General features: G+C 41.6%; 2 long non-coding RNA genes across 2 annotated transcripts; one reads left to right on the forward strand and one right to left on the reverse strand.

Moving 5' to 3' along the window:
* Positions 1-14,774: 14,774 nt before the first annotated feature.
* Positions 14,775-16,270, reverse strand: LOC125551942 (uncharacterized). The gene is made up of 3 exons (XR_015601311.1): positions 15,942-16,270; positions 15,716-15,847; positions 14,775-15,182 (listed from the first exon to the last, which is right to left on the reverse strand). It is a non-coding gene; the product is annotated as an uncharacterized LOC125551942 (long non-coding RNA).
* Positions 15,179-17,614, forward strand: LOC147976085 (uncharacterized). The gene is made up of 3 exons (XR_015601312.1): positions 15,179-15,349; positions 16,348-16,419; positions 17,298-17,614. It is a non-coding gene; the product is annotated as an uncharacterized LOC147976085 (long non-coding RNA).
* The last annotated feature ends 7,675 nt before the right edge of the window (positions 17,615-25,289 follow it).

Below are 25,289 nucleotides of genomic sequence, written 5' to 3' on the forward strand. Positions count from 1 at the left end.
GGGGACGACCTTCGTCCTTTCTCTCTGTTCTGCCGTGGTCGAGCTTTAAGTCTTAACTTCATACCTCACAACTCAGGTAAGAACTCCTTCTTTGACTGATCCATCTTGAACACCTTCAAGATCATGTCAAGGTATGTGCTCATTTGAAAGTACCATTAAGCGTTTTGATCTATCCTTATAGATCTTGATGCTCAATGCTCAAGTAGCTTAATCCAGGTTTTCCATTGAAAAACACTTTCCAAATAACCCTATATGCTTTCCAGAAATCCTACGTCATTTCTGATCCATAATATGTCAACAACATATACTCATCAGAAATTCTATAGTGCTCCCACTCACTTCTTTGGAAATACAAGTTTCTCATAAACTTTGTATAAACCCAAAATCTTTGATCATCTCATCAAAGCGTACATTCCAACTCCGAGATGCTTACTCCAGTCCTCAGAAGGATTGCTGGAGCTTTGCATACTTATTAGCATCTTTTAGGATTGACAAAACCTTCCGGTTGTATCACATACAACCTTTCGTCGAGGAAACAATGTTTTGACATCCTATCTGCAAGATTTCATAAATAATGCAGTAATCGCTAATATAATTCCAACAGACTCTTAGCACCGCTATGAGTGAGAAAGTCTCATCGTAGTCAACTCCTTAAACTTGTCAGAAAACATCTTAACGACAAGTCGAGCTTTCTTAATGGTGACATTTACCATCATTGTCCGTCTTCCTTTTAAAATCCATCTGTACTCAACAGCCTTACGACCATCAAGTAGTTCTTCCAAAGTCTACACTTTGTTTTCATATATGGATCCTCTCTCGGATTATATGGCCTCGAGCCATTTATAGGAATCTGGGCCCACCATCGCTTCTCCATAGCTTGTAGGCTCATTGTTGTCTAGCAACATGACTTCCAAGACAGGATCACGTACCACTCTGAAGTAGTACGCATCCTTGTCATCCCACGAGGTTTGGGAGTGACTTGATCCGAAGTCTCATGATCAATATCATAAGCTTCCACTTCAATTGGTGTAGGTGCCACAGGAACAACTCTTTGTGCCCTGCTATACACTAGTTGAAGTAACGGTTTAATAACCTCATCAAGTCTCCACCATCCTCCCACTCAATTCTTTCGAGAGAAACTTTTCCTCGAGAAAGGACCCGATTTTAGAAACAATCCCTTATTGCTTTCGGATCTGAGACAGGAGGTATACCCAACTGTTTTGGGTGTCCTATGAAGATGCATTTATCCGCTTTGGGTTCGAGCTTATCAGCCTGAAACTTTTTCATATAAGCGTCGCAGCCCCAAACTTTTAAAAAACGACAGCTTAGGTTTCTCTAAACCATAGTTCATACGGTGTCACCTCATCGGAATTACGTAGTGCCCCTTTTAAAGTGAATGTGGTTGTCTCTAATGCCTAACCCATAAACTACCGTGGTAATTCGATAAGAGACATCATGGTATGCATCATATCCAATAGGGTGCAGTTATGATGTTCGGACACACCATCACACTATGGTGTTCCAGGCTGTATTAGTTGTGAAACAATTTCCACAATGTCTTAATTCTATGCCAAACTTGTAACTCAGATATTCATCTCTATGATCATATCATAGATCTTTTATCCTCTTGCCACGATGATCTTTTAACTTCACCCTGAAATTACTTGAACCTTTCAATAATTCAGACTCGTGATTCATCAAGTAAATATACTCAACATCTACTCAAATCATCTGTGAAGTAAGAACATAACGATATCCACTACATGCCTCAGCATTCATTGGACTGCACACATCAAAATGTATTACTTCCAAAAAGTTGCTTTCCAGTTCCATTTTACTGAAACCGGGGCTTTCAGTCATCTTGCCCATGTGGTATGATTTGCATGTCTCAAGTGATTCAAAATCAAGTGAGTTCAAACGGTCCATTTGCATGCATACATACCAATAGACATGGTTCGCATGTCTCAAACTTTTCAAAAACGAGTGAGCCCAAAGATCCATCAACATGGAGCTTCTTCATGCGTTTTATACCGATATGACTTAAGTGGCAGTGCCACAAGTAGGTGGTACTATAATTACTATCTTTTGGCATGAACATGTGTATCACTACGATCGAGATTCAATAAACTATTCATTTTAGGTGTAAGACCATTGGAGGTATTATTCAAATAAACAGAGTAACCATTATTCTCCTTAAATGAATAACCGTATTGCGATAGACATAATCCAATCATGTCTATGCTCAATGCAAACACCAACCTCGATGGTAGAGGGAGCATGCGATGCTTGATCATATCAACATTGGAAACACTTCCGACACATATCGTCAGCTCACCTTTAGCTAGTCTCCGTTTATTCTGTAGCTTTTATTTCGAGTTACTAACACTTAGCAATCGAACCGGTATCTAATACCCTGGTGCTACTAGGAGTACTAGTAAAGTACACATCAACACAATGTATATCCAATATACTTCTATCGACCTTGCCAGCCTTCTCATCTACCAAGTATCTAGGGTAATTCTGCTCCAGTGGCTGTTCCCCTTATTACAGAAGCACTTAGTCTCGGGTTTGGATTCAACCTTGGGTTTCTTTACTAGAGCAGCAGCTGAATTGCCGTTTCATGAAGTATCCCTTTGTTCCCTTGCCCTTCTTGAAACTAGTGGTTTCACCAACCATCAACAATTGATGCTTCTTCTTGATTTCTACTTTCGCAGTGTCAAACATCGCGAATATCTCAAGGATCATCATATATGTCCCCGATACATTATAGTTCATCACGAAGCTCTAGCAGCTTGGTGGGTAATGACTTCGGAGAAACATCACTATCTCATTTGGAAGATCAACTTCCACTTGATTCAAATGATTGTTGTACTCAGACAATCCGAGCACAAGCTCAACAATTGAGCTTTTCTCCTTAGTTTGCAGGTTAAGAAAATCGTCGGAGGTCTTATACCTCTTGACGTGGGCATGAGCCTGAAATCCCAATTTCAGCCCTCAAAACATCTTATATGTTTCGCGACGTTTCAAAACGTCTTTGGTGCCTCAACTCTAAACCGTTTAACTGAACTATCACGTAGTTATCAAAACGTGTATGTCAGATGTTCACAACATCCACAGACAACGTTCGAGGTTCAGCACACTGAGCGGTGCATTAAGGACATAAGCCTTCTAAGAAACATTGAGGACAATCCTCAGTTTACGGACCTAGTCCGCATAATTGCTACTATCAACTTTCAACTAATTTTTCTCTAGGAACATATCTAAACAGTAGAACTAAAGCGTGAGATACGACATAATTTGCAAAATCCTTTTGACTATGTTCAGCATAATTAAGTTCATCTTATGAACTCCCACTCAGATAGACATCCCTCTAGTCATCTAAGTGATTACATGATCCGAGTCAACTAGGCCGTGTCCGATCATCACGTGAGACGGACTAGTCAACGTCGGTGAACATCTTTATGTTGATCGTATCTTCTATACGACTCATGCTCGACCTTTCGGTCTTCTGTGTTCCGAGGCCATGTCTGTACATGCTAGGCTCGTCAAGTTAACCCTAAGTGTTTTTGCATGTGTAAAACTGTCTTACACCCGTTGTATGTGAACGTAAGGATCCATCACACCCGATCATCACGGCGTGCTTAGAAACGACGAACTGTAGCAACGGTGCACAGTTAGGGGAGAACACTTCTTGAAATTTTAATGAGGGATCATCTTATTTACTACCGTCGTTCTAAGCAAATAAGATGTATAAACATGATAAACATCACATGCAATCAAATAGTAGTGACATGATATGGCCAATATCATATAGCTCCTTTGATCTCCATCTTGGGGCTCCATGATCATCTTGTCACCGGTATGACACCATGATCTCCATCATCATGATCTCCATCATCGTGTCTTCTTGAAGTTGTCTCGTCATCGACATGCAAGTCGTGATTCCCTTGACAAGAACATGATCAATCTCATACATCACATATATCATTCATCACATCCTTTTGGCCATATCACATCACACAGCATACCCTGCAAAAACAAGTTAGACGTCCTCTAATTGTTGTTTGCATGTTTTACGTGGCTGCTATGGGTTTCTAGCAAGAACGTTTCTTACCTACGCAAAGACCACAACGTGATATGCCAATTGCTATTTACCCTTCATAAGGACCCTTTTCATCGAATCCGGTCCGACTAAAGTGGGAGAGACAGACACCCGCCAGCCACCTTATGCAACTAGTGCATGTTTGTCGGTGGAACCGGTCTCACGTAAGAGTACGTGTAAGGTTGGTCCGGGCCGCTTCATCCCACGATGCCGCCGAATCAAGATAAGACTAGTAACGACAAGCATATTGAACAAAATCAACGCCCACAACTACTTTGTGTTCTACTCGTGCATAGAATCTATGCAATAGACCTAGCTCATGATGCCACTGTTGGGGAACGTAGCAGAAATTCAAAATTTTCCTACGTGTCACCAAGATCTATCTATGGAGAGACCAGCAACGAGGGGAAGGAGAGTGCATCTACATACCCTTGTAGATCGCTAAGCGGAAGCGTTCAAGTGAACGGGGTTGATGAAGTCGTACTCGTCGTGATCCAAATCACCGATGATCAAGTGCCGAACGCACGGCACCTCCGCGTTCAACACACGTACAGCCCGGTGACGTCTCCCACGCCTTGATCCAGCAAGGAGAGAGGGAGAGGTTGAGGAAGACTCCATCCAACAGCAGCACAACGGCATGGTGGTGGTGGAGGAGCGTGGCAATCCTGCAGGGCTTCGCCAAGCACCACAGGAGAGGAGAAGAACTTGGGAGAGAGGGAGAGGCTGCACCAAAGGCATAAGGTGTGTGTTTGAGAGGCCCTCCTACCCCACTATATATAGGGATCCCAAGGGGGGGTGCGCCAGCCCTAGGAGATCCAATCTCCTAGGGGGCGGCGGCCAGGGGAGGTTTCCCTCCCCCCCAAGGCACCTAGGAGGTGCCTTCCCTCCTTGGGACTCTTCCTTAGGGTTCCCCTTTCACCCTAGGCGCATGGGCCATAAGGGATGTGGCGCCCCAGCCCACTTTGGGCTGGATCCCTTCCCACTTCAGCCCATGGGACCCTCCGGGATAGGTGGCCCCACCCGGTGGGCCCCCGGGACCCTTCCGGTGGTCCCGGTACAATACCGATGACCCCGAAACTTGTCCCGATGGCCGAAATAGGACTTCCTATATATAAATCTTTACCTCCGGACCATTCCGGAACTCCTCATGACGTCCGGGATCTCATCCGGGACTCCGAACAACATTCGGTAACCACATACAAGCTTCCTCTATAACCCTAGCGTCATCGAACCTTAAGTGTGTAGACCCTACGGGTTCGGGAGACATGCAGACATGACCGAGACATTCTCCGGTCAATAACCAACAGCGGGATCTGGATACCCATGTTGGCTCCCACATGTTCCACGATGATCTCATCGGATGAACCACGATGTCAAGGACTTAATCAATCCCGTATACAATTCCCTTTGTCTATCGGTATGTTACTTGCCCGAGATTCGATCGTCGGAATCCAATACCTAGTTCAATCTCGTTACCGGCAAGTCTCTTTACTCGTTCCGTAACACATCATCCCGTGATCAACTCTTTGGTCACATTGCGCATATGATGATGTCCTACCGAGTGGGCCCAGAGATACCTCTCCGCTTACACGGAGTGACAAATCCCAGTCTCGATTCATGCCAACCCAACAGACACTTTCGGAGATACCTGTAATGCACCTTTATAGTCACCCAGTTACGTTGTGACGTTTGATACACCCAAAGCATTCCTACGGTATCCGGGAGTTGCACAATCTCATGGTCTAAGGAAATGATACTTGACATTAGAAAAGCTATAGCATACGAACTACACGATCTAGTGCTATGCTTAGGATTGGGTCTTGTCCATCACATCATTCTCCTAATGATGTGATCCCGTTATCAACGACATCCAATGTCCATGGTCAGGAAACCGTAACCATCTATTGATCAACGAGCTAGTCAACTAGAGGCTCACTAGGGACATGGTGTTGTCTATGTATCCACACATGTATCTGAGTTTCCTATCAATACAATTATAGCATGGATAATAAACGATTATCATGAACAAGGAAATATAATAATAACTAATTTATTATTGCCTCTAGGGCATATTTCCAACAGCATTATCATCCAGGCAAGGCCAATGTCATAGCAGACGCTTTGAGCCGGAAGAGTTATGCCAATACCCTTGTGAGCGGAGGATTACCCAAGGAGTTAATCGAAGATCTCAGGGAGCTTCGTTTGGAGATAGTCCCTAGAGGTTTGTCGCAGCATTGGAGGTCCAGTCAACATTATTGGGAAAGATTCGAGAAGCTCAGAAGGATGACAAGCAAATTGCTGAGATAAAGGAGAAAATGAGCAAAGGAAAAGCCAAAGGTTTTCGTGAGGATGAGCACGACACTTTGTAGTTTGAGGACCGTGTTTATGTACCCAATAATGCAGAGATCAGGAAGTTAATACTTCAGGAAGCTCATGACTCGCCATACTCGATACACCTCGGAAACACCAAGATGTATTTGGATTTGAAGGAGCGTTTCTGGTGGACTGGTATGAAGAAGGATATTGCCGAGTATGTGGCCGTATGTGATGTATGTCAGAGAGTGAAGGCAGAACATCAGAAGCCAGCAGGATTACTGCAGCCTATGCCGATACCCAAATGGAAGTGGGACAAGCTTGGCATGGATTTCATCACCGGATTACCTAGGACCCGGTCAGGATATGATTCTATTTGGGTAGTGGTGGATCGTTTGACCAAAGTGGCTCACTTTATCCCAGTGAAAACCACCTATACAAGTGTGAAGTTGGCCAAGATATATATGACCAGGATCGTATGTCTGCATGGAGTTCTGAGGACCATCGTATTAGATAGAGGGACACGGTTTACTTCAAAGTTTTGGCATCAACTACACCGAACTTTCGGTACCAGGCTAGAGTATAGTACAACCTTTCATCCGCAGACAGATGGGCAGACCGAGAGAGTCAATCAGATTTTGGAGGACATGTTGAGAGCTTGTGCGCTAGATTATGGATCTAGCTGGGATGATAATTTGCCTTATGCAGAGTTCTCATACAACAACAGCTACCAGGCTAGTTTGAAGATGGCACCTTTCGAAGCCTTGTATGGAAGGAGGTGCAGGACACCGTTGATGTGGGATGAAGTTGGAGACCGTCAGTTGTTTGGACCGGATTTGATCAAAGAGTCAGAAGAGAAGGTCAAATTGATTCGCGATAGACTGAAGGTAGCTCAGTCCAGGCAGAAGAGTTATGCAGACTCAAAACACAAGGAGGTAGTTTATGAAATCGGAGACAGAGCATATCTTCGTGTTTCACCTCTGCGAGGAGTTAAACGATTTGGAGTTAAAGGTAAGTTAGCCCCGAGATTTGTAGGACCATACCGAGTTTTGGAACGTATGGGAGAAGTGGCCTACAAGTTGGAGTTACCCGAATGACTGTCAGGAGTTCATGATGTGTTTCACGTGTCCCAGTTGAAGAAGTGCCATGCTGAGATGGCTGATATTCCTCTGAGAGATACAGTGCCCCTGGAAGCAATACAGTTGGATAGCGATTTGACTTACGAGGAGAAACCAGTCAAGATTCTCGAGTTTGTCAGCCGAGTCACACGCAACAAGGTTATCAAGTGTTGCAAAGTTCAGTGGAGCCACCATACCGAGGATGAAGCCACCTAGGAACGAGAGGATGACCTACGGAAAGACCACCCACACCTATTTTCTAGCCAACCCGAATCTCGAGGGCGAGATTCATCTTAAGGGGGGTAGGTTTGTAACATCCCAAATTTTCAATTTGCAATGTTATACATAGGTCATCATATGCATATCATATTTTATTTGCATTTTGGTTTTGATACTAGAAATTCTAAGCAACTCAAGGACCCATGGAGAGAGTTGGGGATTTCGTTTATTTTCATATTTGATTTTTTTTCTCAAATTTGAAAAGAGGATCATTTTGGTTTTACTTATTTTTCTCTCCCAAAAATTTACAATATTAAAAATAAAAGAGAGGAGATAAAATGACTTCTCCAAAATAAAAAGAAATATTGGAGGAAAAATATTAAAATCAAATAAATAATTTATTTGGATTGTATTTGCTATTTTATTTGAATTAGAAAAATATGCATTTTTCAAAATTGCACTTTTAGGCCAGAAAAATGTTCACTTCGTTCTAAATATTTTATTTAGACGGTGAAAATTGTTTTTTGGCATTTTTAGAAATTTTTGTATATTTTTTTAGGATTTTTCCTTTCGGCGGAATTTATTTTATGAAAAAAAGTTTCCCGGACCGCACTGGGCCGAAGGCCCAGCCAGACCGCTGCGCCACCGCCTCCGCCGCCGTGCCCGCGTCGGACACCGACCGGAGTCCGCCTCCGAGCCACGCCGCCCCCCCTCCCCTTAAATACCGCCGCCCCGCCGCCCTCTCCTCCTCGTCCCAAGCTGTTGCCGTCGCATCTGCCGCCGCCACCCCGCGCCGGTGCTGCCGCCGATGCGCCGCCCGCTGCCGCCGCCGCCCCGCGCCACGCCGCCGTCGCCCACGTCGCCGCCCGCCGCCCCGCTGACCCGCGCCGGAGCCGCCGCCGCCCGCCGGAATCCCGTCGCCGCCGGTTTTTTCGGTTTTAGGTATAAACCGTTCGGGTTTTTTAAACTCTAGATCGTTTTTTAGATTGGTTCGATTTTCTCGGTTTAGATTAATTTACGAACGTTCGTTAGTTCATTTTAACGAACGAATTCGTTCGTTTGCCTCTGTTAGCGAACATTCGCACCGTAGTTTTTTCCTTTTATTTTATTTTCGGCTAGGGACCTATCCACAATTACTTTTATCGCGGATTAGCCCCTGATCTTCAAAACCCTGTAACTTTTAAACAGTTCGCCCAAATCTAGTGAAACCAATGCCAAAATCTTTGTCTCGAGCCCCTCTTTCTAGTTAATCAACTTGAACATGGTTTTGATAATTTAAATTTTGGTTTCAAGCAGAGTTGAATTCGAAGTCCTTTTGATAGTAGTTTTAGTTCCGTAGCTCTGGTTCGATTGATTCTTTTTGCAAATCGAAGCTCTTTAGTTGAATTTTCAGATTGGATCTTCTTATTTGAGTTTTACACTTGATTATATGCCTGAGTGGTTATGTATGCTATTGTTTGTTTGTGATAGAATTCCTGGAGTGCGAAGCGTGCTACTATGAGTCTCTAGGGTTTGCGGATCGTCGGCAAGGCAAGTAACACATTGATCATACCCCTTTATTACCCAGTTTTTATGCATTAGCTAAAATCCTCAAACATTGCATGAGTAGGATCTCTTAACATGTGGGTTTGGGAAGTAGATGATGAGGTAGAACCTATTGCCCTTTTATTATCAAACCTTGGGAGTTACTTCTATGTTATGCTCATATTGCTATGCTCGTAGACGTGGTTTGGTTTGAGTGATCCATGATAGATGTGAGATTGTTAATTAATGGTTAACTTAAGGTGGCTACTTAAATACACATCTAGGTGGATTGGTTGCGGGCACCTGGGGATATACCAGTGTTGTCTTCTGGTTCTCCACCCAGGCTCAAAGGGATCATAAGATTATTCATGCTAGAAACTTCCGTGTGCATCCACAAGCTATTATGGGCTCTAGCATAGTTGAGTATGTTGCATGACCTCTTTCAGTGGTAGGCTAGCAGATGTAGGGGAAAGTAGGTGTAACTGTCTACCCAGAGTAAAGAGTAAATGCTTCTGAAAGACTATGTCTCGGCCATCCGTTTCTCAAACACCATGTAGTGCGAGAAACCCAACGGAGGAGATCGAGTCTTGTGGGGAAAAGTGCGCAAACCTCTACAGAGTGTACAAACTAATCATGGTTAGCCGTGTCCCCGGTTATGGACATCTTGAGTATCTGGTTCTTGGATTATCCTGCTGATCTCATCACTCTAAATTAATTTGTTGGGTTGTTAATTACTGTTTAATTGGGATTGAGATGGGGTTACCATTCTCAATGTTTATCAACTACCATGATAGTTAAACAAAATATATTCCTTTGTTGTAGGGGAAAATTGGCTTTTCGCAAGAACATTATAACCATAGAGCCTCCACCAACCATATATGCATGTAGTGATAGCATTTTATTTGTTCATTGCTCTATTGTGTTATCTTGCCAGCATATTCCATGTGCTGACCCGTTTCGGGTTGCAACATATCATGTTGCATACTTTTCAGACGAAGAGTAAGGTGCGCTAGGTCGCTTGTCGTGCACTCGGCTATGTCGTTGGAGTTGATGGACTCACTTTATCTTCCAAGCCTTCCGATGTTATCTTATTTAGATGGCCTTAAGCCAGTATTAAGTTCTCTCTTGAGACTATCGATGTAATAAGTGTGTGATTGTAACTCTATTATAAATCCTTCGAAGTACTGTGTGTGTCAGCATTACCGATCCAGGGATGACACTTATGCACAGAGATTTGACTGTTTGAGGTCAGATCTCTACAAACTTAAGCCCTTATGCATTGTTTTGCCTCATTTCTTTCCACGGGTAACGAAACTGATCTAGCAAAAGTTTTCTTGAGCTTGAAGTGCAGGGAGGTGCTTGCTCTCTCGTAAGAGTGGTTCCCTGGTATAAGGATGAAGTAACCTAGTAATAAGTATTTTCCTTAGTAGATAACCAATGTTTATTGAGATGGAAGGAGTTCTTCAAGCAAAAAAGTCACAGGTACCTGCACACAAAACACAAGATAAACTTGTCCCCAACACTTCGAGAAGGTTGTCAAGCTTCTTGTCTTGCTAGTTACAAGATTAAATTGCATGATATGGTAGTAATTGATACATAGATAAAGTAAATAAAAAGGTATAACAAAGAAATAATATTTTTGACAAGTTTTCACTATAGAAAAATAGGCCCATGGGGCCATAGGTTCACTAGTGGCATCTCTCCAAGGGTACAAGTGTAGTGTGGTGAACAAATTATAGTTGGGCAATGATTAAATTGCAATGTTTATATTTATGACTATGATCATTCATGGTATAATCTCATATAAAAACATGTCTGTGATATGTAGACCATTATCCAAATGTTACTACAACTAATACTCCACCCCAAGACCGTTATGCAGCATGCATCTCGAAGTATTGAGTTCATAATAAGCAGAGCATTGCAATAAGCATGATGACATAATGTAGGTAGTAAAAATAGCATTCAAGTGTGATAAATAAACCATCGATTTATCATTAGTGGCAACAATACGATACAATACAATACAGTTTGTTCCCTTTCTGTCACTGGGATGAATCACCGCAAGATTGAACCCGCTACTCTGCACCACTCCCTCCAAAGAACTACCTATTGGGGAACGCAGTAATTTCAAAAAATTTCTACGCACACGCAAGATCATGGTGATGCATAGCAACGAGAGGGGAGAGTGTTGTCCACGTACCCTCATAGACGGTAAGCGGAAGAGTTATGACAACGCGGTTGATGTAGTCGTACGTCTTCACGATCGACCGATCCTAGTACCGAAAGTACGACACCTCCGCGATTTGCACACGTTCAGCTCGGCGACGTCCCACGAACTCTCGATCCAGCTGAGTGTCGAGCGAGAGCTTCGTCAGCATGACGACGTGATGATAGTGATGATGATGCTACCGTCGCAGGGCTTTGCCTAAGCACTATGATGATATGACCGAGGTGGAATATGCAGGAGGGGGCACCGCACACGGCTAAGGGATTAATGGTCAACTTGTGTGTCTATGGGGTGCCCCCCTCCCCGTATATAAAGAAGTGGAGGAGGGGGAGGGCCGGACCTCTACTATGGCGCACCCCGGGGAGTCCTACTCCCACCGGGAGTAGGATTCCCCCCTTTCCATGTAGTAGGAGTAGGAGAATAGGAAAGGGAAGAGAAAAGAGAAGGAAGGAGGGGGCGCTGCCCCTCCCCCTTAGTCCAATTCAGACTAGGCATTGGGGGGCGCGCGGCCTGCCCTAGGCAGCCCCTCCCTCTCTCCCCTAAAGCCCATTAGGGCCCACATACTCCCCGAGGGGTTCCGGTAACCCCCCAGTACTCCGGTTAATGTCTGAACTCACTCGGAACCATTCTGATGTCCAAACATAGTCATCCAATATATCGATCTTTATGTCTCGACCATTTCGAGACTCCTCGTCATGCCCGTGATCACATCCGGGACTCTGAACAACCTTCGGTTCATCAAAACACATAAACTCATAATACCGACCGTCACCGGACGTTAAGCATGCGGACCCTACGGGTTCGAGAACTATGTAGACATGACCGAGACATGTCTCCGGTCAATAACCAATAGCGGAACCTGGATGTTCATATTGGCTCCCACATATTCTACGAAGATCTCTATCGGTCAAACCGCATAACGATATACGTTGTTCCCTTTGTCATTGTTATGTTACTTGCCCAAGATTCGATCATCGGTATCTCAATACCTAGTTCAATCTCGTTACCGGCAAGTCTCTTTACTCCTTCCATAATGCATCATCCCGCAACTAACTCATTAGTCACATTGCTTGCAAGGCTTAGATTGATGTGCATTACCGAGAGGGCCTAGAGATACCTCTCCGACAATCGGAGTGACAAATCCTAATCTCGATCTATGCCAACTCAACAAACACCATCAAAGACACCTGTAGAGCACCTTTATAATCACCCAGTTACGTTGTGACGTTTGGTAGCACACAAAGTGTTCCTCCGGTATTCGGGAGTTGCATGATCTCATAGTCATAGGAACATGTATAAGTTATGGATAAAGCAATAGCAACAAACTAAACGATCATCGTGCTAAGCTAACGGATGGGTCAAGTCAATCACATCATTCTCTAATGATGTGATCTTGTTAATCAAATGACAACTCATGTCTATGGTTAGGAAACATAAGCATCATTGATTCAACGAGCTAGTCAAGTAGAGGCAAACTAGTGACACTCTATTTGTCTATGTATTCACACATGTACTAAGTTTTCGGTTAATACAATTCTAGCATGAATAATAAACATTTGTCATGATATAAGGAAATATAAATAACAACTTTATTATTGCCTCTAGGGCATATTTCCTTCACTACCCATCAAACTTGGCCAAAGAAGATAAATAGATCGGAGAGGATACCAAGCTAGTTAATTACATAGCTAAGAAACTTCAAAAGATTCAATAGAATTCAATGGAAAATCTGATCATAAAGTGAAAGTTCATTATATCCCAACAAACGCACCACCAATTACATCGTATGGATCCCGATCATGCGAGGCAACTCAGGGTAACTTTGTATTAAATCGCGAGGGATAGGGGATGCCATCTAGCTACTACTATGGACCCTAAGGTCCTAAATATCTACTCACACATGGTCATGGAGGCAGGAAGGTTGATGAAGAGCACCCCCCCTCCGTAATGGATTTCTCCCTTTTATAGTCTAAAACGTATCTATAATTTTTGATTGTTTCATATTATATTATCACTTTTATATACTTTTAATAGCAATTTATGGTATTTTCCTGGACTAACCTATTAATTTAGTGCCTAGTGCTAGTTCGTATTTTCTTCTTAGTTTTTGTTTTGCAGAAAATCAAAATCTCCCGAGGTCAAAATTAGTTGCCGATTTAATATGATTTTTGGGCAACAAGAAGAACATGAAGCTTTGGGAGACATTGAGAGGAGCTGGCAGGGCCCACAAGGGCGCCCTGCACAGCCCGGGGGTTGCACTACCTGGCCGTTTGGGGCCCTCTTGCACCTCCTTGAGCTGATTCCACTGCCATAATTATCTATAAATATCAAAACCCTCCAACTTACTTTAAGATAAATTTTATCACTGCTACAGGTCTATGTGCCATGAAGATCCCATCTGGAGGCCCGTTCTGAAGCCCTGCAGCAGGGGAAAGCCATTGCCGAAGCCATCTTCATCAACCTTGCTGCCTCCATGACCATGTGTGAGTAGTTCCATTAGGACCTATGGGTCCATAGTAGTAGCTAGATGGTTCTCTCTTTTCTTGTATCTTCAATACCATGTTTCTGTGTACCTTCTCACATGATCGAGATCAATTTGATGTAATTGGTGGTGTGTTTGTTGGGACATAATGAATTGTCACTTTATGATAAGATTGTTCACTGAAATCAGTTGAATCTTTTGAGGCTTTATTGTTGCAAATTAAATAGCTTTGTATGCTCTCTGGCCTATCTATCTTCTTTGGCCAAATTCAATGTGTTTTTCTTCAGAGAGAGTGTCGCTTTCTAGTGGGTCTAGTCTTGCGGTGCTCTAACCCAGTAACAATAAGGGCCAAGACCCATATTGCATTGTTGCCACTAAGGATAAAACGATAGGGTTTTGTCATATTGATTGACTTCTTCCTATCTACATTATGCCATCTTTCTTATTGCGATACTTTGTTTCTTGCAAACTTAATACCTTGAGATGCATGCTGGATAGCGGTTTCGGGGTGGAGTATTAGTAGTAGATGCAGTTGGATTAATGATCTACTCCCTCTGTTCTAAATTACTCGTCGCAGAAATGGATGTATCTAGAACTAAAATACATCTAGATACATTCATACTTGCGACAAGTAATTCAGAACGGAGGGAGTACTTATCATGGACGTAATGTGTAACGACCCATATATTTTCACATAGTATTTCCACCCTTAACTAGATAATTAAGTAGAATCCATTAAGCAAATACATATCAGATTTCTTCAACAAGCATTCATAGCCACTCAAGTATATATATATTTATATTCATAAACCTCAGACAGTATAGATGTACAAGTGTATTACAAATGACTACACTGTACAGCAAACTTAGACCAACCCAAAAATATCTCGTGGTCAAAGCAGTAAAGAGTGAGACATATTTGGGATACACATTGACCACCACCATCACGTGCATTATAGATATCAGTAGTCAATTGACCAACAGTTGGTCTAGGCATGGGCTGCAACTCCTAGCCAATAGAGAGACTCCACAAATGACTACACTGTACAGCAGGGATGGGCAGCCATAACTAGCTAGGTACTAGAAAGAGAGGAGGAGTAACCTGGCTAAGGATTCACCGTAGCACACTCTTCACTCTGCTTCCAAATAGCCAGACCAAGCTCTCTTCTTCTTCTTAGTAGCATTTCCATTCCTCTGTTCACAACCAACAAAGATCCAAGATCAATAAGTGAAGATGGTGACCTGAGAAATCATCAGTAGACTGAAGGGGACAGGCTGGAGCTATAATCTAGCCTACTGGAGTGGACTTGGAGCGTAGGAGCAGCAAGAGTAGGACCAACAGAGAGGGCAAAAGAAGAAAGGTGAGTTCTTCTTCTTCTACCACTATATATTTCTCACATACACAAAGAAGACCAGCCTAGATGCACACACAAGTCTCATAGTCATTCACAGATGCACGCAGAAGTATCCTAATTATTCATAGGTGCACAAAAGTCACAGCAGGAACATCTACCCCAGATCTTGGAAGCAACAGTACTAGGAAACATGGATAAGGCATTAAGATGTAAAATAAAAAATTCCCAGATTAATTAGGCAGCAGAAATACACCAAGATTATTCAAAGGGGTGAACATGTTCAGTACGCACACATGGGAGCCATTTTAATCTACTAAATCTGAGAACTTGACTATCCTAAATATTTGAGAAAGGAACAAGGGCACCACTAACCTGCACCCATGGTGGATCTGCTCCACGGACACGCACTGGAGCTCTGACCTGCACCATCCAGCATCACGGTGGCGCCCAACGCCAACCACTTCAATCTGGAGCAGGGAAATCACATCCCCAATAGGGTTTGACCTGCAAGCCAAAAGAACACACACACAGAGGGGGATTAGAGAGTTGAGGCTGAAATTCATGGGGATAATATGGGGATTCACGTCAGGGGAGAGACAGTGTGGAGGATCTAGCAGCGGCATCTTTCCCGTCGCTGGCGGCGGCGCCGATCTGGGCAAGGAGCAAAGGAGCATCAGTCTGTATTATTACTTGTGTTCTCGCTGGACTAGTAGTACTAGTGGGTGCTCTGTTCGGTTGAGGACTACTAGTACAGAACTAGTACAGGGAAGAGAGAGATAGGCTTAGTTTAGAGAAAGGGAGAGGGCACGTGGAGGATAAATTAGCTTAGTAACTTATCCAGGTGCACACCTAGTACGCATACTAATGCAAGCTTAGTAAAAAGACATTAGAAAAAAAAAGTAATATTTGACTGTAGGATGACCACACTGCACCGACGTATATTTTTTTCATTTTCCTAGTATTCACTTGACTTAGTCTCGAAATATATATTTGCCGAACTGTAGGAAGCGAGTACAGTCAGGAGAAGGAGACGCTACAGAAGCAAACTGAGTCCGGGTCTAAGTACGAGAACTCAGGCAAGCTCTCCTTGATCATGCTGAGTAGAGCTATTTTTGAAAAACACTATTCTTTGCTGCATCTTATCATCAACTTGCATAAAAAAATTGGTAATAAATTGTGTGGAGTGACTATTGCCAAAAAGTTGGGTTAGCTGATGGAGCAGCTAATCCATTGATTTATTTATTTTTTATAATTATTTGGTGGGTAGAGGGTGCCCTGGATGGACATACTGGAAGGTGGGGCCCTCTACATATGGCTAGTATATTAAGAATTAAATAACCTTCACTCATTTTATGCGCCGTACTAGAACCGTATCAACCATGGTCTCGTCTAAGACGAGTTGAGCCCAATACCATCAAGTTATTATACTCTCCACATGGGTAAGTAGTAGTAGGATGGGCGATGAGTTTCCACGCTAATGCCGGATGGGTGCATTAGCAAGCGCTATATATATTAAGCGTTGGTGGAGTGCGGGTTCCGAAACCCGACACAACGGCTAGTGACACTAGCCGGGTGGAGATATAATATACAAATGGGAAAAAGCTTAGGTTCTGAACCATGTCTCGCATCTAAGGAAATGCAGATGGCAATTATGGTTTCGAGCTCTATGGGTAAAGTGATACAAACTCTGCAGAGTTAAAGGAAAACATGAATTCATGCCAGTCTCTTGGATTGGGGATTATGGGGACCTATTGGTGGTCTATCTCGCAATACGAGTGTTTGATAGCTTTTATAAATTGAAATAAACTTTTTGCAACAAATGGTTATTTTGAAAGGTGTTGAGTTGAGGTAGGACTTGTTGATTTATATTGAGCTATCATGAGTGTTGCATTTTGCTTTTTGAGCTTGCTGAATACTTTGTACTCACTCTTGCTATTAATCATCTTTTTCTTAGAGCAAAGCTTGTATGAGAATCCTACTGGACCAAGTGAGGAGAGCAATGGTGATGACTACAACTACACAGGGGACCTAGATGTGGATCCATCTAGTGCTATGTACGATCTGGATGCCACATATGGGGGTTGGGATGAATAAGTAACTATGATCTAGCTATGTAATCCAGAAACTATTTTATCATCATCTATCTAGTACTGCTAGTTGGAACTCCGGTGTTAGGAGATGTAATAATTTGGCAAAACATGTGAGAAGCCTACCTGAGACTTTTAGCCCTGTGTGGCAAGGTATTGTAATATAAATGACCATCTCTAGCTATTTCCCTGTTGCATATCTCTGACATGGATTATTATTTGACAAGACAAGATTTTGTCAAGAAATAATCCAAGGACTAGTGTCATTATCTATAGTAATAATGACACGGGTCGTCACATAATGCATATATGTGATTATGCCTTGAATGATCATAGTTATAAATATTCAAACCGGTCAATTGCCCAACTGTAATTTGTTTACCATGCTACTTGTTGTTTTTGAGAGAGATGCCACTAGTGAACGTATGGCCCCGGGGTTTATTCTCCATTAATGAATTCTTATACACAATTTCTCATTTTATTTGCCATGTTATTTTACTACTATTTATCTCTATCATTTGTGTTTAATCTTGTAACTAGCAAGACAACCCTCTTACCATGTTCGGTGCAAGTTTGTAGTTGTTTGTGTGCAGGTGATGTTTACATTGTTAGCTTGGGAGCTTCCTACTAGATTGATAACCTTGGTTCTCTAACTGAGGGAAATACCTTGCTATTGTTCTCTTTCACCCTTCCTGTTTGGGGAAATCCCAACAAATCCGATGGGAATTAGTGCCCTCCGGCAGGGTGCCGGAACATGTCTCTAGATTGGATCTCCTCGGAACAGGAACTTGCAGCGGCGGAAAAATAGGAGAAAATTTGCACTGAGGGTTTCGTGAAATATGGAATCTATAGGTGAAATAATGGACAGAAGGCGGTGCATAGGGGTCCCACGCAGGCTCCCAGCGGGGGTCACCCGTGGCTGTGTGGGGCCCCTAGATGGACCTTTGGCAGGTCTCGACACTTTCTGGAATCCTTAGGTCACGAAAAAAATCACATTAAATCCTCAGGTTTTTTTTGACCTTTCGTAGATATGGATTTTCTCAAAATTCAAAAACATGCAGAAAACAACAAATGGCTTGGGGCACTGACTTAATAGGTTAGTCCAAAAAATTAATACAAAATGCTATAAAAAGTATTCAAAAGTGATATTATAATAGCATGAAACAATCAACTATTAGAGATACATTTGAGACGTATCAAGAGGACATGACACGTTCATGGGATGAGAGGCAAACCTCTTCTCAAGAGGAGGAATACCAAGTGCTCGAAGGTCCCGACTTGCCCTACAACAACAAGAGGGAAAGGTCATGTCACATGGACAGTAATGGTTCCTCCTTGGAGGTGGAGCCAAAAGAGAAGTTCTTCGAGGATGAGGAATAACAAGAGGAAGGAAGACGCTGGAGCTGATCCCAATCGAATCCGTCAAGCTCGCCAGCACCGGTGACTGCCTCAACTTCATCAAGATCAATCCAACCGCTATGGGTAGTTGCGGCTTTAGTGGATGTACTATTCATGAGCCATTGGAGGGGTCACATCATATGAGCCCCAAGGCACGCGAAGAGCACGCTATCGGAGCATGCATCAATGCAGGGCCCCCGAGGAAGAAATTCCTCGCGGATCCTAACTCCACCCCCATCAACATTGTGCTCATGAATCAAAGGTACATGCTACTTGTTCAAAAACTAAAAGTGACTTTTTGCATGACCATATCAAGGATATGGAGAACGTGATTGCTTACAAGACCAAGACGTTGTTACCTACGAGCTTAAGGATCATTGCAGATCTGGACGAGATGATTCACATGTACAAGCTCTGCATCACAGACTTAGATATGACCAACAAACTCTTCCTTGACATGCTCATTCAAAGAACTCTGGTATCGGTAAAAAGGAGATTAAATGAACTCGTGGACCTAGCATGTTAAGCTTGGGGAGATTTTGTGGCCCTTTGTATCTCTTTACCTCTTTATCCAATTAAAGTTCTAGTTTGTTTTAGTTTGAATAAAAGTGGAACATCATGTTCTTTTGATCGAGGGAGGATTCTTACATCCGATAAGTGCCAAATAGCCTTGATTAAATGTTCTATTATGTTATTCTTAAAATCATACTAGATGCATGATTAAAAATGTGCGTTAAAATATTTTCACTTGATGATGAGTATAAGTCTTCCACATCTTTAGTGTCAATTAGATATGAAAGGTTAGCAACTAAATGAGATAGATTACTTTCATTTCAGTTTAACTATTTAAAGCTTTTTAAAAAGATCAGTATAGACGATTGTCTCCTGACCAAATAAAATGATAAGAGCAAGTGGATTATATGGTAGAACTCTCTTTAATAAAATAAGGCTTTCCAAAAGACCCCTTCTCGATGCAAGGAGTCATGCTAAACTACTTGACTTTTTTAGAGGTAAACTGAGAGACCATTGCTACTTGCTCGCCTGAAAGACAAGTGAACTATTGTATGAAGCTGCGATGCGTTTGCTAACCAATAGAATAGTTAATGTGTCGAAGTCTTAATGGCAATCCTACCTAGTGAAGAAATAATAGTGTTCGTCATAATCATCTATCTTGCATGAATTTTTAAATTTTGTGATGGACTCATACATTTATATTATTCGCATCTCATAATCAAGATAACCTCTTTCTAACAAGTTCTAATATTTTCTCGAGGACAAGCAAACCTCTAAGCTTGGGGGAGTTAGTCCAATTTTTATGTTAATTTTTGCCAGTCAATTGCGTTCGCGCACCTTCTTTTGTATGTTTTCACCAGGATACTTGGCACGATTGACGTATAAGGAAAGAAGGCCAATTTATGGTGATGAATCATGTCAATTAATGTGATAAAACTCTACCATAAAAGGTAAAATAAGTGGGAGAAGAAATAGCTCACGCGCTCTAGAGCCAAAGACGGTGTGTGGTACGAGTGCACAGTCGTACCATGCGACACCGCCTCTTCTTGGTCAAGTACTTCGCCCCCGTGCAATTGGATAAGGGGAAGAAGAGAAGAATGTATCTAGAAACAAGCCCAAAAAGGAAGAACCCTAGCCTCCAGAAGGATTTCGGAAAGGGAATTGATCCAAGGACTTCGCCTCCGCAACATCGCGTCAAGAAGGCATCATCACCATCCCATCTCCATCTCCTTGAAATACAATATTTGGTGTGGATTCACTTTTTTATTACTTTCGCATGATCACCATGTCCATCATGTTTCGTTCTACGATGTTTGTACTCCTGATGTGCAAGTAGTTTCCCTAGTTGGGGATATGGAGGAACCCTAGTATGTTTATGATTGTTTGGTATTAAGATTTGACATCCTATTTATATATTTAAGTTAATAATCTTCTTGATGTTGGGCGAACTCGACCATCTATTATATGCCTTTTTTGGACGAAAGGTTACTACTATTGGTGTGAAGGTCGGTTGGGAAGGTAGGTTAGTGGCAGGGTCTATCTCCCTTCTTCGTGGATCATTGTGATAGGGGACAAACGGAGACCGCTTTCGCTGCACATGTGAGGAAACCCTTAATTATCATTTGGTAACCAGAGTGAGGATGAATTGTAGTGGCGTATGTCATATGGGGCTGCTGCATTTATGCACGTATCTATACTTGGCTCCGCCCACAAAGCGAAACATAAAACTAGATTAGGTACCCGACACAGAAATATGCTTAGGCATCGATCATGTTAGATATACTAGTGGGAATCCGGACTCCATGGGAATGTTGTAGGTCCACCGATTTCAATAATTGTTACTCACGTCTCACGCTACTGTGTTTTACTTTTGCAGTTTACATTTTGGTTCACTGCAACCACTCAATATTGCCACCCGTTTCCACTTCGCTTTGAACTGTATTTAACTTGCAGGCACTGTTATTTAAACCCTACAAGAGACAAAGACCGATTCTTATGCTCCCTGTGGGATCAATACTCTTACTTTGAAAAGGCTACAACTAAACCATGTGCACTTGCAGGACATCACTCCACCCCGTGACCATGCCACTGGTTCATCGACGAGGTGAGACAACTCTGTCATGGCCCGCGCCTTCCCTACTCTTCTCTCTTCCTCTACTTTGTCTTCCTCCTGCTAGACATCGCATTTAACCAGGGTCATCGTTGCCATCTTTTCTTGGGAACCGCCACTGCTCGAGTCACCTTCTTGCCTTCCCTCCATTCAGCTCCGTCGCAAAACCGCCGGATCTGGCCATCCCCAGCAGTCGCGCCTCCTTGCAAGATCCTCTATCGCCTGAGCCCAACCACCGCCGCGCAAGGCTGCCGACGTGGCAGTCGCTTTGCACCAACCGCCCGTGTTCCCCACACCTCTGCCACCTCACTGGAAAGGTGAGACAGCTCTGTCTTCCCTCCTCTTCTCTCTCTCCCTCCGCTCTTGTCTTCTTCCTGCTCAAGAGCTGCCGCTATTAACCGCCACGCAAATCTGTCTTTTTTTGTTAAGTGAAACAAAGAGGGGTGAGAGAGAGAGGGAGTTTTCTCTTTTTTTGTTTGGGCAAATTAGGGAAACAAGTGTCCCTAAATTTCATTACATCATGTTAAGTGAATAGGTGTTTGCCCACCTATTTGACACATCGAATAGAAGGGATGCCGCACAGGAAACATGCTATGACCGGTGGCCCGCTTCGTTCTCGGTCGGTGTGTCCTTCGCATTACAAGCTATCGAATTTTCAATGTTGGTGATTTTTTTCCTTTGCTTTATATTGGTTGATGCGGTTTTCAATTGTTTTTTCATATAAAACATGATCATATTTTTTAAATGTAGACACCTTTTTGGTTACATGCATAATTTTTAAAAAATGTGCAAATTAAAATTTTAAAATTATATGTGAATACTTATATAAAAATGCATCGGCACTTTAGAAATCTTTAGCGCATATTTATTGGGTATTTGTATGTTACAAAAAATGGTCACTGTGTATTTAAAAATTATTCATCATATATTAGGAATGGTCGTCATGTATTAAAAAAAGTTCTTCCTGTATTCAAATGTTTAGCATGTATTTCAGAAAATGTACAATGTACTAAAAATGTTCAAATCCTATAAAAATTGTTTGTCCTGTGTTAGAAAATGTACGCTGTTTTTAAGTTTATATACACAAACAATGTATATTTACTAATTCAAGAAATAAACTAAAATTGAACAGTGAAAAAAGAAGAAAAAGGAAAAAAATGAAAAAAAAAAATACAAAGATGAAGACGAAGAAAGATAGATAGGAAAAAGTAAAACTGAAAAAAAAAGCAGAAAGAAAATCCAAAAAAATACCAATAAGAATATCGTATAGGATGAACCTTATCTCTACTATCTCTATCTCTTCTCTACTACTTAAAAAGAACGTAAGGCTCTCATTTCACCTTTCTCTCCATCACCTTTTTGTCTAACCTTTCATTTATATGACAATCAATCACCTTAATTTACTTATCTTCTGAACCAATTCCACTTTAATTTACTTACCAAACTTCTAATCAAAATATAAGGTAATTCATGGTCATGATTTGATGAACATTTATTTACAAAATCACATTATTATTGATAGGTAAATCACAAGCTAACATAGTACAATATTTATATCCCGTTGCAACGCAGGCGCATTATTCTAGTACCTGAAAAATCTCTATATACTACTTAAAAAGAACGTAAGGTTCACATTTCACCTTTCTTTCCATCACCCTTTCATACAACGTTCCATGTATATGTAAATCAATCACCTTAATTTACTTACCTTCTTAACCAATTACAATTTAATTTACTTACCAAACTTCTAACCAAAATATAAGGTAATTCACAGTCATAATTTGAGGAACATTTATTTACACAATCGCATTATTATTGACGGGTAAATCACAAGCTAACATATCAGAATATTTATATCCCGTTGCAATACACGGGCATTGTTCTAGTACCTGAAAAACAAGGAAAAAAAGTAGCACTACATAAAAAATGGAGCATCAAACGCAACTGAAAAAAATCGATAGAAAGCACAATGAACCCAATCAAAAGAAAAATAGTTTAAAACAGATAAAGGGGGGCAGCTCAATAGGTATGCCTTGTGTTATCCTATTCGACAACACTTCTATGTCTAGCTTATTGCGAGACTAATGCAACGTCGGTAATCCCTATCTGACGCTTCAGGCGCCCGTTACAGGCCATTTTGCTAACAGGTGCGTGAAGCGCACAACCCTCCTCACGAGCTGGGCCGGCACACATAACTTTTCTTTTCTTATTTTTAAATTACAACATGGAAAATTTATGGGTGATGGGATTTGAACCGCACACCTCTATGTTCTGCGATAGCTGCACTAACAACCCTAGGCAGCAAACATCATGTAATTACATTTTCGGTTTTTGTACTTTTTGTCTTCCTTCCGTTTCTGTTTCCCTTTTCTTTTTCCCTTTTTCTTTTCTTTTTTCTTTTTTGTTATTTCAAATTCTTAGATTCATGAACCATCTACAAAGTCCGTGAAGCTTTCTCAAATCGATGAACTTTTGCAAAATTGGTGATTTTTTTCTTTTTTGAACTAATTTTAAAATTGATTAATTTTTGAATTTTTAAATTGTTTACAAAATTCATATGAAATATTTTCAAAATCGATGAACATTTTTTCTACGTTGTTGAACATTTTTCAAATTTCACAAAAAATTTCTCAAGGTCAATGTATTTTTTTCAAAATCTAAGAACTATTTTTCATATTCGATGAACATTTTTAAAATTTGATTAACCCGTTTTAAAATTGATGAACTATTTTCAAATTTGGTAACTTTCTTTAAAGTCGGTGAATTTTTTTCACATTCTTCAACTTTTTTTTCAAAAACGTGATTTTTTTCAAAATCGATAAACATTTTTCAAAATTGATGAGCTTATTTTCAAATGGATGAACTTCGGTTCGAAATTGACAAACATTTTCCCATTTTTATGAACCATTTCTATTTTTTGAACATATTTCAGAATTTGTGGTTTTTATATTTTTTGTGATTTTTTTCAAAAAATCAATTGTGGGTATATAATATATCTCTAGAAGTAGGGTCGAAGAGACCTCGTTTCTAATAGTTCACAAGCTTGGCAGCTCGGTCTGTTGGTTATGGCGTCAGGTTACTATTTGTTCGGTGAAGAGTTCGGTTCCCACTTCTCCTAGGTATGCACTAATCAGGATATTTCAGCTTCACCCTGCGAGCACTGTCAGCGAGAACCCGCGCTGTCAGCGGCGGGAGCCCCTATTCCACGTGTGGCCCGCTGGCGATCGGTCACGCGCATGGATCCGGCTTGCCTGCTGCCTTCTCATGCTTTCATCCGTGCTCCCACTTCATTCTATGGTTATATTTTTTTCTTTTTTCTTTCTAATCTAATCATCTTCCCCTCTGATTTTAAGGGATGGTGCCGGACCTTATTTTCTTTCAACAAAATCAAGCCACGTACGCGGGAGCACGGATGGGCACACGTCGAGGAAGCAGGCAAGTCTCGTCCCACGCGCGCACCCCTTGCTCCCCTATGCGCCCTTCTAGGCCGGACCATCCGGGCCGCGTCGTGCCCTTTTTTTTGAGATTTCGAATAAAATCTGATTTTCAAAAAAAATCACAGATTAAAAAAACCACTGATTTCAAAATCAGTTCTTAATTAGTTTTTTCTGTCATTTCAAAAGAATGGACATTGTTTGAATTTTGACGAACATTTTTTATGAGCTTTTCAATAAAGATGAACATTATTTGGTATTTGATGTGAAAATTTTGAATCTGATGAACATTTTTTCAACTTGATGAAGAAAATATGTATTCTAGAAAACTGTTTTGAAAAAATGACTGAATTTTTTTTAATTCAATGAATTTTTTTGAATCTAATATTTTTTTCAAAATCGAT

The sequence above is a fragment of the Triticum urartu genome, chromosome 4A, assembly GCF_056163025.1.
Source record: "Triticum urartu cultivar PI428250 chromosome 4A, HENAU_Tu73, whole genome shotgun sequence".
Taxonomy (NCBI): domain Eukaryota; kingdom Viridiplantae; phylum Streptophyta; class Magnoliopsida; order Poales; family Poaceae; genus Triticum; species Triticum urartu.